Source organism: Coffea eugenioides, unplaced genomic scaffold (assembly GCF_003713205.1).
Source record: "Coffea eugenioides isolate CCC68of unplaced genomic scaffold, Ceug_1.0 ScVebR1_2018;HRSCAF=2970, whole genome shotgun sequence".
In the NCBI taxonomy this organism is placed as follows: domain Eukaryota; kingdom Viridiplantae; phylum Streptophyta; class Magnoliopsida; order Gentianales; family Rubiaceae; genus Coffea; species Coffea eugenioides.
Window position 1 is genome coordinate 34,473 of NW_020862467.1, and position 15,842 is coordinate 50,314.

General features: G+C 34.3%; 1 pseudogene; it reads right to left on the minus strand.

Moving 5' to 3' along the window:
- Window positions 1-7,810: 7,810 nt before the first annotated feature.
- Window positions 7,811-8,664, minus strand: LOC113756160 (annotated as a pseudogene).
- Between the last annotated feature and the right edge of the window lie 7,178 nt (window positions 8,665-15,842).

The following is a 15,842-nucleotide window of genomic DNA, read 5'->3' on the forward strand; positions in this document are numbered from 1 at the left end:
AGGTCTAGACAAATGAAAATTGTTTTAGGCAACAGGTATTACTAGAAAGTCCACTAAATGAAGATATCAAAGTAGGACATTTGGCATTCCTTTTGCAATATCTAATTTATGTAAATTTGGAGTCTTTTGCACTTGGACATCATGCCTTTGTGAAATATTGTCGTATATGATACTTGACAGATCCAAATTCACATATGGGACATTTAGCTTAGGGTGATGCGTTTGTCATTACAGCTGATTCAGTTAGTATGTTGAGCGAGGCTTGCAGCACAGGGTAACTCTCTATTTGAGGATTTTAAGGTCCTTTACGTATGTTTAAATTGTTTATTTATTTATAGTTCAAAGCTTGTTGCTACAGGTAGCCTGTTTATGTTATTGGGACGGAGCGGTGGAAGTGGAAGTTTGCAAACTTTCACAAATCTCTGCGAGATCAAGGAGTTGTTCGACCATTTACCGGTGAAAAAGATGCGAGTTATCTATTACTGCAACCTTAGTCCGTGGTTATCTTAAGTAGAAGGAATTGGGAAGCATTATGAACTTCTAAAATCTGATGGCTCTATTTTTTTCTTTTTTTGGGGTGTGTGGGGGTGTGGGGCAGAGTTATTTGATACTTGCTTTTGGTCCCATTTTTCCTTCATCGAGTGGTGGTTTGATGGATAAACTAGTTTCGGGCAGCGGTGGAGAAGAACTGAAGAAGTGAAAAGTGAAAGTGTGAAACAAAGGACTGAGGAGCCATCAGAGGAGAACATGAGAGAATGGGAGCTTTTTTGACTTTTTGAGGCAAAAGTTGCAATTAAAGGCTGCAATTCTTTGATAAATTACAAACCTACCCCAAATATTTTCATTTACTTGCAAAATGGAGCCTCGTATTTCACAAATCTGCAAAAACTTGTAGGATCGAAGTAGGATCGTGGGATCGTATGATTTTACATGATTCTACCAATCCCACTCGATTCTACACAAGTTAAGGCAATTTGCGACTCTGCATACGATCCGTATCAATTTTTGAGCGCCTTATAATATTACAAAGACACTCGCTTATTTTTCTATTATCGCTCATTTGAACAATTTCCTTGCATATTTAAACGATAACATTCAATTAAACGATAATTTATACTTTATTAATGATTATACATCATCCAGCTGTTAATATTCACAACCACGGGATAACCGCATAAGCTCTCCCATACTATGTACAACATCAGAGCATTCTCCTTCACATTACTATGGCGACCATCAATCAAGTTTCCATAATCCTTAAACTTAGTAACGAATTTATTCTTTCCGAATAATGCAGTGTATCGATTAATGGATATCCTACTACTATCATTACACCCCTTCACGATGATCTTCTCCCTCATCAACATGCAAAAATGGCTCAGCATGTCATTGCGAACGTGAAGATCCACTTTAGATCCATGAGTTCCTGTGACCTCACCAAATACGTCCTGGAAGGTGGGCTTATGCTGGTCACTAGGCTTACGGTCCAGAACAATGAATAGGCCCAATATGCCATTGGTGGGCCCCATAGCCATCGTCCATCAAAGCAGTATCACTGCCAATCAGCACGCTTCTGTCAATGTTAATGGAAGAAACTCTGCATTTGTTTCCATATCTGTGTCCCGGTTGCTGGCCTAGTTCCGGGAGTTTCATGTAATCATACCATACATACATTACATTTCTACACATATTGCTGTGTATGTGGGGTCCACCACCTTGATCGAAAGAGTTCCCAAGTCCGAAGGTTCCATTATTCCTCATCAGTCCACTTCTTCTATCGTACAGGTTTAATTGCTCCTGGTGGAGCTAGGATCATCCACTCGAGGTGGACACGGGGACGGTGGATAGGAGGTCCATGTCATCATCCAATAGAAGATTGGATGGTTGAGATCTACCCAACCTAATACAATGAACGACTATAATTCTTAAAATCGATCCGGATTGTATGCAGAGTCGCAAATTTCCTTAACCTATGTAGAATCGAGTGGGATCGGTAGAATCATGTAAAATCGTACGATCGCATGATCCTACTTCGATCCTACAATTTTTTGCAAATTTGTGAAATATGAGACTCCATTTTACAAGTAAATGAAAATATTTGGGGTAGGTTTGTAATTTATCAAAGAATTGCAGCCTTTAATTGCAATTTTTGCCTCAAAAAGTCAAAAAAGCTCCCATTCTCTCATGTTCTCCTCTGACGACTCCTCAGTCCTCTGTTTCACACTTTCACTTTTCATTTCTTCAGTTCTTCTCCACCGCTGCCCGAAACCAGTTTATCCATCAAACCACCGCTCGATGAAGGAAAAATGGGACCAAAAGCAAGTGTCAAATAACTCTGCCCCACACCCCCACGCACCCCAAAAAAAGAAAAAAATGGAGCCATTAGATTTTAGAAGTTCATAATGCTTCCCAATTCCTTCTACTTATGATAACCACGGACTGAGGTTGTAGTAATAGATAACTCACATCTTCTTCAGCGGTAAATGGTCGAACAACTCCTTGATCTCGCAGAGATTTGTGAAAGTCTGCAAACTTCCACTTACACCGCTCCGTCCCAATAACATAAACAGGCTTCCTATAGCAACAAGCTTTGAACTAGAAACAAATAAACAATTTAAACATATGTAAAGGACCTTAAAATCCTCAAATGGAGAGTTACCATGTGCTGCAAGCCTCGCTCAACATACTAACTGAATCAACTGTAATGACAAACACATCACCCTAAGCTAAATGTCCCATGTGTGGATTTGGATCTGACAAGTATCATATTCAACAATATTTCACAAAGGCATTATGTCTAAGTGCAAAATACTCCAAATTTACATAAATTAGTTATTGCAAAAGGAATGCCAAATGTCCTACTTTGATATCTTCATTCAGTGGACTTTCTAGTAATACTTGTTGCCTAAAACAATTTTCATTTGTCTAGACCTTTTCTAAAGGACCAAAAGCATAAATGCGTGTTAAAAATAGATTCATCTTGCCCTCTTCTGATATAAAAAAAAAGCAAAACAAATTAAAGAAATATAGAGGAGTGGAATCCCATTAAACAGGTTTAAATCTATTTAGAATTCTATGGATCCATTAAACAGGTTCAAAGCTATTTGTGGAGGTTGATGATTATTTTATATTTGAAATTATGATTGTGTAAACTATAAAGGATTTGGTTTTAAGACTTGAAATCATGACAGATAACTGTTTATGTTCTCTTCTTTAGTACTTGTCAGACAACAAGTTAAAAAATGCTATATATTTATGAGTAACTCATTTATTTGATATCTTTTAGGATGTACAAAATGGTATATGAATTTCAAATTCATTAATTTAGTAAATTTAAGAGATTTTGGTGGGATCTTACGATCCTATGATCCGATTCTGTGAAACTAAAATCGATCCTATATAGAATCCCGATTTTACAAACCTTGGGACAAACTTGAAAGTTGAAGGTTCAAAGTATGCAAAATTAAGAGTTTAAAGTGCAAAATGTTCATCAATTGAATGTTAGGGTACAAAGGGAGAAAGTAATACAAGTTTAATGATGGAAAGTAGAGTTAATCCTTTAAAAATTGTATGCAATAATGCCATAGTTGTTTAGTAGGGAAAATTTGAAAAGGAGGGAAAAATGAGTTTGTTTGGATATGAGTTTATTTAGATGATTTATTTTGAAATAATTATTGTAGCACTTTTTTTGTGATGTGATGTATGTGGGATAAAAAAAATGATTGGAAAAATAAAAAGGTGATTGAAATTTGTGAAATAAATTATTTTTTCTCATATCATCTCAATCCAAGCACAATTAATGACAATGGGTTATAAAGTTTTTGAGCGCATTGGTATCCTTGTACTATATAAGATTGAGTTTTGGTCAAAGAGGGAGTTGAAATTCAACCTCATAGATGGAGGCATTTAGGAATTTGGAAAATGTGTTGCTTTTTTCAAGTTTTTGGTGCAACTGATTGCAGCATGTGTTTGGATGTTTTTACATTAAAGCCCCCATGTTTGTACATTTAAAGTTTGAATTTATAGACACGTGTGGGTATTTGTGGAATGTGAACTTATATGGCAATCATTTGTTTATTTGGTCCAATTCTTATAAGCTTGTGTTTTTGTGCAATTACTAAAATAGGGTTATTATGTAATTAAAATAGAGCCACATTGCTGATAACCTCAGTAATTGCAGTATAACTCTATTTCAATTGTCTGAAACACTAATAATTATATCAAGACGTGGGTATACTGCTGAGTTATTGTCTGAGTATCAGTTATAACTCTTTCAATTCTTCCTCATTCACATTCTTCAGTTTTCGCCCTTTTTGCTTTCAGGATTGCATTAATTTTTTAGCCTTTACACTCGGCATTTCATAATGATTTTCATATGCGTTGTCATCTTATTTTTATTTTCATTTACTTACTCACCACAAGCACCTAAAAAATCTTCTTTAATCACATGTATCAAACACCCTCGCGATGCTCGGGCATTTCCGCCTAATTAAAGCATATGTAAAATATGTGGACTGTGATGACACCACCTCTCCCTAGAGCGTACTCTAGGGTTTAGCGGATCGCTTGCTTAACTTTCGTCAGGATTCATTCAAGCAATTTCAAAAGTAAAAGAGAGAGCAGCTCCCAAACTTAAAATGTACATTTACATACTTGGCTATCTCAAATATCCATACATATCCAAAGGTAACAAAAGATACAAGTTCTAGTTGAACTCCTAACCTAATCGATCACTAATGCTATTACAAAATACAAAAGTCAAAAGGTCTAGACAACATCCAGCCTCTCACCCAGGCTTGCATCTCCTGTAAGGAAAACAAAATTAACGAAATGAGCCATAACTCAGTGAGGTTTCGAGACACCATGCAGACCAAGTAACAAGTGACAAATATGCATAATTTAAATTTTAAATCTAAAAAGAAGTAAACGTTCATAAGAGGAAACATTAGCACTTCATATCTAAAAGGATATGGTTTGCCCTTGCGAGCTAATCCGATCGTTGCAGTCTTGGATCGGTTGACACTCTGTCAACCCTAGAAGTGCAGCAGTAAATCCAGTAGAGCGCCACTTTTCTCCCATCTCAGTCCATCAATCAAACCTCCTACTGGACTCGAATCCCAACATTAACAGTGATGGTATTACTTGAGTAAACTGAATCCAGTGGACCACATCCAGTGAACATATAATAAGCAGTAAACAGTACCTATGGTTCGCCAGTCTCCTTGACCAAGTCCTTGCTGGCTCGATTCGACCAACTAATCAATAGGGTTGGAATCCCAAATAGTATTCAAGTTATACACATATACATCAAACCATTCATAACCAGTGTATAGTAATTAGTCAAATTAGGGCAAGTGCGATAAAGTATACTATTGCCCAACCAAACAAGTCAAGTACTGTCCAATCATATTAAGAAAGCATTGCATTCAAGTATCAAGTTCCATCATGCAATTGGAGACACTCACCAATGATTCACTGCTTGTCAAATTCAAGTTTAGGTCCAGCCCCCTGACTAGAGTCAAAATCTGCGATAAAATGTCGTATAGCAACATGTAATCAAATAGGGTTTCAAGATATATGACCTTCGTTTATTAATTTCAAAGAAAATCAAGTAAATAGAATTCATTTAAATGGTAATCATAATACTTGATAAACCCTAGAAAATACATGCCCCTTCTTTTGGTTTTGGTAAAGAAACAAATGAAACTTTTAAGTTTATAACTTGATATGCAACTAAAAAATATTGGTTAATGTGGCCATTACTTTCTCCTTTTAAAATATATAGTTTTTTGGCAAAATTTCAGCTTACATATCCCTACCAATGAAAACTCAAACACCCTAAACAAACTAAGTTCGAATCAACCAAAAATCACAACTCCAATATCATTTTCACTCACTCAAGTCACAAGAAAACAAACGGACAGCATTTCCCCTATTTTGCCCTAACTTTTCCTCTAATTTTCCAAACTAAGTTTCATGGCAAAACAGCCCAAATCGAAACCACAAGTAATAGGAAACAATTGGTACCTATTCTAGGTTACAACGACTAACCAAATTCAACATATATTTAATATATAAACAACTATACCCAAGCTGAAATTTTGAAAACCTAAACTGGAAATTTGTAATTAAAACTGAAACATTCTATTTTGAAGCTAAAAATTAATACTAAAGTTAAAAATCTGCATATAAACACTCTCAAGTCCATACCAAAGCTAGATACTATCATTTCATGGCTAAAAAATACAAACCAAAGTTGAAAAATTCCACCAATTTCACAAATCCATGATATCTTCCATAAAACTTCCATGTTCAAGTCATCTATCCAATAAAATGCAAGATAAAAAAGAGAAAGTGAGTTTCTTAGTTTAATACCTTCAAACCTCAAGGAAAAACACAAAACCAAGGCTGCCTATGCAAAATCACTTCACCTCAAGTTTCTTTGTCACCTTGTTGCAAGTTTGTTCGGATTAGATTTGTAGTTCTTATTGATTCCTCACCAAATCAAGGCAAAATCAAGATGAAAATTGAAGTTTTGTTCTCTCTTTCTCTCTCTCTTTTGGTCGGCCAAGATGATAGAAAAATGAAGGAAATTTTAGTGAAATGGAAGAAAGGTTTTTGGTAAAAGTTGGCCTTGATTGCCAACACTTGTCACCTTCCATTTTTTTCCTTTTCTTTCTTTTCTGTTTCTCTCTTTTTTGGTCAAAATTTTTGGCCAACACCCCAAAAAATTTAGGGAAGGAAAATAAAAGGGAAATAAGAAGATTAAGGAAAGAAAATCTTGGTCAAGTAGTGTCTCTAACCGGTAACAAGCAGTGCAAGTTGGTTCAAACCTATTTCTTCGGCTCACTTGTGTTCTTTGTTAGTTCGAGTAGTGTCTCTAGCCGGTAACAAGCAGCGCAAGTCTGTTCAAATCTATTTCTTTGTCTCACTTGTATTTTTAACTTATGACTCACTAATTTACTCTTAACACTTTTAATCACATACTTTCCCTTACTTAATACCCACTCTCATCCACCAAATTTATTGCATACACCTTACCAATTAATCACACTACCATTATATACCTTAAACCCTAGCATGCATCAACTATAAAAGTAAAAGTAAAACTCTCAACTATATTATTTGTTACACCTACTAAGGCAAGTAAATTAGTATTGAGGAAATTATAAATTAACTTATTCAAAAATAAAAGAAATTATAAACAAATATATAAGTCCTCACATGGATGTCCAAGAATACAAAGCTGTACCTTTCATTGTACCACTTATTGGTTAATGGGCAAATACGTTACATTGCGCAGAATTACTTAGAAGGCTTATAGAACGGTTGGACACGGTGAAATGTCCTAGTTTGGGCCACAAAGTGCAGCAACACCAGTTTACTTACATATTTCTACTTCAAGTCGCACTTAATGCCTTGTGCTAAGTTCTTGACCCCCTCCCCACTTTAATCAAATTTCCTTTCTAATCTTCTTCCAGATTCGATAATCAATTTATAAAAAGAAAAGAAAAGAAATAATTTGATTTTAAGTTTCAGCAAGGTGCAATGTAACCAAAAAAAAAAAAACCGTTTCATATGTCATCCCTCGAAATTGGAATCAGAAGAAATAATTTTTTTTTTTTAAAAAAAGAGAGAACTTCCATTCATGAAAGGAAGCTCTCCCATTACAACTTTCATTTGGGAAAGGAAGCTTCCCCATTACAACTATTCTCGCACAGTCCAAACAACAACAAAAAAGAAAAAAAAAATGAAAAAATGATGACCACTCGGGCCATCATTCATGGGCTCATTAAAAGATGCGCCTTTTTCACTTTGAAGAAGCATCAGCAGCAGCAGCGGCCCTAGCTTGCATTTTCATAAAGTTAACGAGTTCCTCAGGCTCCGGTATAACACCATCAACAGCTTTATTAGAAGTAAACCTCTCAGCCCATCCCACCAGGGCTGCTGTCTTGGTTTCGTCCAGTATTTTCAAACCTGTAATTATTTCTGCAGCCCTTACCCATCCCAAGTAGCAACCCAGAACAACATCAAGGAAGCCTAATTTTTCTCCACCAAAGAAGCCCTTCCCTTTGCTTGAATTCACAAATGCATCCTCCAACAATTTTAAGCCTTCAAATACTTTCTCCGCTGCAGCTGCTTTTGACTGCTCGTCCGTTGCATTTATAAGATTCCGCACCAATGGAGACCACTGCCACATTTATTAAACCCATTGACTCTTTTTTTCTTATAATGTAGTAGTACTACATGATAACTGAAGAATATGCAGAAAAAGTATCATATATATATATATATATGATGTTGAAAAGAGGGGAGTGAGTGATGAAGCAGAGAGCTTTTAGTGGTACCTTTTCATCAATGTAAGCGGCCAAAAGCGAGCAGTGGCGCGGTCATAGGGATCAGCAGGAAGGAGAGAGGGAGGACCAGACCAGACCTCATCAACGTACTGCACAATCACAAGTGACTCGGAGATGGGCTGATCACATGGATGAGTACTGGGACCTTCTTGTGAACAGGATTAGATTTAAGAAGGAGCTCGCTTTTCTCTGCCAAGTTTTGTGGGATGAATTCATAGTCTATTGACTTGAGGTTGAGGGCAACCTGAACCCGGTTCACGAATGGGCTCGGACGTGCACCAAGAAGCTTTACATCACTTGCTGCCATGGCTAGTTTTCTCTCGAACCCTTTTTCTTTTTTCAAATCTTTTTAGCACAAAAATAAGCTAAAAATTTCGCTTTGCAGAATAGTTAGGGGGTGAAGTTCTTGAAGTATATTTAGTACTATTTATAGGAGCTACGAAGCTTGCAAGAGACGTCGGATTGGTGGGTGAGTACCTGTTCTTTAAAGTTTCAGGAAAATTTTGACTTTGCTGCTGGACGACGACTAATGATGGAATATTGGTATTATTTAAGTCAAGATTTGGTCAGTCAAAAAAATTTTTTTTTTCTGGGGATATTATTCTTTCAGCAATGACGATCGGTATCAGGAATTGGCGGATGCGAATGCAATTACGTTAATGTCACGATTGACAAAACGATGAGTAGTACACATAAAACGGAGATGCTTCTTCCCCAGGTTAGGTTCTTTTTTGTTTTTATTTTTATTTTTATTCGTTATATCAAAAGGCAGAGAAGTATTCTGGGGTTTTTTTTTTTTTTGGCTAGTTAGAGCCCGAAGGTTGACGTTGATCTACGCCAGTACTTGGAATACTGCATAAAACTTTTATCCCTTTCTATTCCCTGACAATTGACTGAGCCCAAAACAAGAAAAGCCACTAAATTAAATTGTCATGGAAATTAAAAAGAAAAAAATATATATATACGACTTTAGAAAGTGAATCATCAAAATATTACTATTGTACTGTACAATTAAAACTTGAGTTTTGAGTAGCGGGTTCATTAAACAACTGAAATCTCTCGTATCAATCCGATGTACTGTAATGGAAGAAGAAGATCCCCTTTTTTTTGTGTCCAGCGTTTTTTTTTTTCTTTTTTTGTGGTTTGATCACCAGTACGGCACCGTGCGCATAAGACAAAAGATTGGAATCTAGTTATATCTACTTTTTTGTCTGTCACATTCAAAATCAGTCAAAGTAGTCCTTATAGATAAAATTTTGCCAATTTTTTCTCAGAGCTCATTTTTGCTTAATTTTTTTGACCAAAAAACCTCACAGTCCATAATTTTAAGGGTAAAATGAAAGCAAAATTCGTTTCCTTCTTTCTCAGGCAGACTCACAATAGTAAATGGATTCTAGCTTTTACTTTTCTTCTTTACGTGTGGTGATTCGCAATGTTATGTGTGGTGATTCACCAATGTTATGTGTCAGATAGACTATTATTATGTGTCACCAATATTATTTGTCCATCACATTCAAAATCAGTCAAAGTAGTCCCTTATAGATAAAATTTTGCCAATTTTGTCTTAGAGCTCATTTTTGCTCAATTTTTTTGACCAAAAAAACCTCACAGTCCATAATTTCAAGGGCAAAATGGAAACAAAATTCGTTTCCTCCTTTCTCATACAAACTCGCAATAGTCAAATGGATTCAAGCCTTTACTTTCCTTCTTTATGTGTGGTGATTCGTAATATTATGTGTGGTGATTCACCAATGTTATGTGTCAGACAGACTATTATTATGTGTCACCAATATTATTTGTCCATCACAGTCAAAATCAGTCAAAGTAGTCCCTTATAGATAAAATTTTGCCAATTTTGTCTCAGAGCTCATTTTTGCTCAATTTTTTTGACCAAAAAAAACCTCAGAGTCCATAATTTCAAGGGCAAAATGGAAGCAAAATTCGTTTCCTTCTTTCTCAGACAGACTCGCAATAGTAAATGGATTCTAACCTTTGCTTTCCTTCTTTACGTATGGTGATTCGCAATGTTATGTGTGGTGATTCACCAATGTTATGTGTCAGACAGACTATTATTATGTGTCACCAATATTATTTGTCCATCACATTCAAAATCAGTCAAAGTAGTCCCTTATAGATAAAATTTTGCCAATGTTGTCTCAGAGCTCATTTTTGCTCAATTTTTTTTACCAAAAAAACCTCACAGTCCATAATTTCAAGGGCAAAATGGAAGCAAAATTCGTTTCCTCCTTTCTCAGACAGACTCGCAATAGTCAAATGGATTCAAGCCTTTACTTTCCTTCTTTATGTGTGGTGATTCGCAATATTATGTGTGGTGATTCACCAATGTTATGTGTCAGACAGACTATTATTATGTGTCACCAATATTATTTATTCATCACATTCAAAATCAGTCAAAGTAGTCCCTTATAGATAAAATTTTGTCAATTTTGTCTCAGAGCTCATTTTTGCTCAATTTTTTTGACCAGAAAAACCTCACCGTCCATAATTTCAAGGGCAAAATGGAAGCAAAATTCGTTTCTTCATTCTCAGACAGACTCACAATAGTCAAATGGATTCAAGCCTTTACTTTCCTTCTTTATATGTGGTGATTCGCAATATTATGTGTGGTGATTCCCCAATGTTATGTGTTAGACAGACTATTATTATGTGTCGCCAACATTATGTGCCACAATATTATGTGTTGTGATTTGCAATACTTTCCTTCTTTGTTAGACAGACTCGCAATATTATGTGTGGTGATTCACCAATGCTTTTTTTTTTTTAATCATTTTTACCCTTTTCCAATCTAAATTCCATGCCATTTTCTTCACCTTTTGTGAAGTTGCACTCGCTAAAGTTTCATAATTGGGAATTGGGCAGAATTTGATCACCAGTACGGCACCGTGCGCATAAGACAAAAAGATTGGAATCTAGTTATATCTACTTTTTTGTCTATCACATTCAAAATCAGTCAAAGTAGTCCTTATAGATAAAATTTTGCCAATTTTTTTTCAGAGCTCATTTTTGCTCAATATTTTTGACCAAGAAACCTCACAGTCCATAGTTTTAAGGGCAAAATCGAAGCAAAATTCCTTTCCTTCTTTCTCAGGCAGACTCGCAATAGTAAATGGATTCAACCCTTTACTTACCTTCTTTACGTGTGGTGATTCGCAATGTCATGTATGGTGATTCACCAATGTTATGTGTCAAACAGGCTATTATTATGTGTCACCAATATTATTTGTCCATCACATTGAAAATCAGTCAAAGTAGTTATTAATTTTGCCAATTTGTCTCATTGAAGAGGTAATTATTAATCCATCATTAATTAAACAACCTCTCCCACCGCTGTCTCTTCCTAAACGTTTCTCCTTCCGATCTTGCTCTCAATTGCCCTACTGTGTCAGCTCTTGATCCATCATTTTTTCCATGAAATCTACTGTAAAAATCCCTCTTTAGACTCCTTACTTGTTTTCACTTTGCTGTTCGACAAAATCTACTACAGTTCCACTCATCAATCTCTCTATCACACAAAAGGAAGCTCTAGCCATTACATGTAAGGGTTGGTTTAGCTCGATTTTGAATTTCAATTTTTTAAATAATTTTCATCTCTTGTTTTGGCCCCTGTTTTGATGTTATTTATTCAAAATTTTGTATTTTTGTATTTTTGTGTCTCAACAAGAGTATAATTGTTTAGGAACATTCCTGTTATTTTGTTAAAGTGTACATATGCATACATTCAGTTAGGATGACATGTAAATTAATCTGGAATGATGCAATTTGTGTGATTTTATGTGCGACATCCATGATTTTTGAGCGAAAATTTTCTCAAACTTTTGAATTTTCAATTCTTTTGTTTTAATTATATTAAAATTAACTTTTATCCAAAACAAGTAGCAAAAGAATAGTGCTATATTCAGTATTCAGATTGAAATTGAGGATAGAGGATATTAATGTTTATTAATAAGGACAATGCTTTAGTAACGATAGTTATGATAACCATTTAATTACTTATTGGCCTATCCACCAAAATAGGATAATACCTAAAAATAAAGAAGTAAGTTTCCTATCTAAAATAGTAAGTTAATCGTAATAAATTAGTAACTTTTATATCTCAAAAGGTAAATTGGAATAAATATTAAACTTACTTTTTAAATAAATAAATTACTACTTTATATCCCAAATTTACTTTTTAGAGAGTAAGTTTAGTTCAAGTAATAGTAAGTTTTTATACATAAACAGTAATTCTTACTGATAACATGGTAAATTTAATTAATGATCAAAACTTACTGATTTATGGAACACATGTACTATTTTATATTAAAAACTTATCTCAAACTAGTATTAGGAAATTTATTTGAAATAACAATAAGATGTTTTATTAATGATTAAAACTTAGTACCTTAGTTAGTAAGTACTCGTAATATACTTATATAATACATAATTATAGGTATAATTTAAATATATTTATATATTTAAATAATTTAAATATTTATATATTTAAAAAATTTTTTATTTATATATTTTAAAATACTATGAAAAGTAGTTTCACTTTTCACATAACTTTGTAAAATATGTAATAAAAATTTTTCATAGTATAAGTTTTTAATCATTTTCAATTTTTAAAAAGTTTGAAAGTTTGGATAACAAATAACAACAAATTTTCTTAGTTATATATAGAATATCACTTGTTTATATATCACAATTTTATAATTTAACACCTATGAATATAATAAGATGATAAAGTTTTAACAAATTTACATCTGGAACACAAGAATTAATGACAGTTAAAGCCCAAACAAAATAAGAAATAGTATAACGATAAAAATGACAAAATTAGTATAACAATTAATATAATAAAATCAGTATGATCTGGACTTTTTTCCTTGGGAGATTGTTCATAAAAATGAGATTTCACATTTAAATGAAAATCACTTGCACATATAATCTATTGTATAATTTAAATTAAATTTAGTTCGCGTATAAAACGGTTCTAAAATAATTAGCACACTATGATATAATGTTATTTTAACAACAAATTTTTTTTTTACTGAAAGTCTCAAATATCCATGACATACATATGAGGGATATTTTACCATATTTGTATCTAACTATAAGCACAAATTTCATTGCCTAAAATAAAAGACAAGAAAACTTGCACAAATATCAAATTTATTAAATCAAATTATAAGATGGTTACAATTTCTGAAAATTCTTCTTTTTGTAATTACAATCTCTAAAAATTCTTGAATCAAAGAAATTGCAAGGGCATTCTTGTCCAAAAGCTGCTGCTTCTCCCATCCATCTTCAATCCCTAGTTGCCGTAAAGGAAATAGCGTTTCCCCAAAATTCAAATCACACACTTATAGCTCAATTCTTAATAAAGGAAAGGGAAGAAAAGTAAACCAAAAAGTAGAAATCAAGAACCAAAAATTAGTCTTTTCACCTACACCATAGCAGGCAGCTGTTTCATCTTGATTGATCTTGAGAATCATTTGCAACTTCCTTTGAATGGATCCAAAATACCACACCATCTCCTCTCCTCAGTAGCCTGCACGCCGTTTCAGTTATTAACAATAGCAGCACTCAAATGAAAAAGGTTCTATCTCTTTATCATCAGTAACATGCTTATCAATCTCTATCCTTTCTTTTTTCTTCATTCTAAACTCTCTCATCTCCATCTCTGACGCCCCAATTCCAAATACCACATCAGTTTTGTCTCCTTTTTTTCCTCAACTCAACTTTGAATTTGTTCATGCATGTCAAGAGTTTGTTTCAATTTCCTTCAACGATCCTCAATGTGCTATTTCTTTTTGCTTTCAGCGAAGAATTTCTGTTCTTTTACGTTAGAACAAGGTACCTTAGTGAGATAGAAAACCATTACTATGATCTTCTTCTTGTGCCAATAGGTAATCAAATGGTCGCTAAAAATATAATAACCTGTTATATCAAGTAAAAACTATTTAGTTACCATAACTATAGTTACTACAACATTTTCCAAGTAATAAACCAGAGCACTGTTCAGTGAAGAAACAATGTTTTTAAGTAATAACAAGAAATTGGGCCTTTAAATAATTCTAGAGTACGCTACCTTTAAATAATTCTAGAGTACTTTCTCTTTATCCTAAAGTTTCATTCTTGAATCCAACTTTTTTTGAGTAATGTTTTGATAGATAAGATATGGTTGTTCAAGTCTTTGACAACATTAACCTCCAAATTGGAATTTGAGTGGTACAGCACATATCTTCCACGTAGGGATAACGAATAAGAGTGCATGAAAAAAGAGTAAAAATTAGATAATGACTTTCTCAAGATAGCATGCATTTCATGTAAAAGGCAGAAATATGATATCAGCACAATCAGATGGAGGGAGTATTATCTATTTCTTCTATGAACCTTGCTCATCTATAGTATAATTATTCATAATCCTCAATCATAATTGAATGCTAAACAACATAAAATACTTGGAAATGTAATATGATTAATTGTAGGTGAGTTCCACAAACTTCTCAAACATTCATTACCTCCTACAAATTCATTTGGAAAAGATGCGAAAAAAGCTGGCTGGTTGGAAGGCAAATTTAATTTCTTTTGCTGGAAGAAAAACTATTATCCAACAAGTTGCAGCCTTGCCTATATATTATAGTCAAGCAGCTCCCCTAGCTGCCTCATTGTGTAATGAGCTTGATGAAATCCAAAGAAATTTCCTCTGGGGCACCACTGATGAGAAGAAAAAACTTCATTTAGTAAATTGGGATTCTGTGTGCAAACCTAAAACTTTGGGTGGCCTAGGACTCAGAAAGGCTTCTGTTAACAACACTGTGCTTCTTGCTGGACTCTGTTGGAGACTAGTCAAGGAACCTAGAAGCCTATGGTCTCTGATTTTACAACATTGTTATATTGACAACAATAGTACTACCTCCAGCCATAACCTCACTCTGAAAAGAGGAAATGGATCCATCAATAAAAAATCCTTGCAAAAAGGATTAGAGTTGTTTAACCAAGGCATCATGTGGAACGTCAGAAATGGGAAGGACATTCTTCTATTGTGGGATGACTGGACCGGTAGAGGCTCCCTTAGATCAATGATCTCTGGGCCACTTACCCAAGCAGAAAACAAAATGAAAATCAAACAAATTTTTGGAGACTTTGATGCTTGGGATTTTTCTTCTCTCTCTTTTGAACTCCCAGACAATATTTGGAGATTCATTCAAAGCATCCTGAGGCAGTTAATGAGTAATCAATTTGATACTCTAAGATGGAAAACCAACGCAAATGGATCTTTCTCTGCCAAATCTGCCCTTCTCATTTTAGAGCAAGATCTAAAGAAAAAGCCCCCCCAAGGGGATTTTGAACTGTGGCCTTGGGTTTGGAAGGTCAAAACAAAGTCCAAGATTAAACATTTCCTTTGGCTAGCTTGCCAAAATAGACTGCCTTCTAAGGCACTTCTCCTTAAGAGAAAAATCATTCTTGACTCTTTTTGCC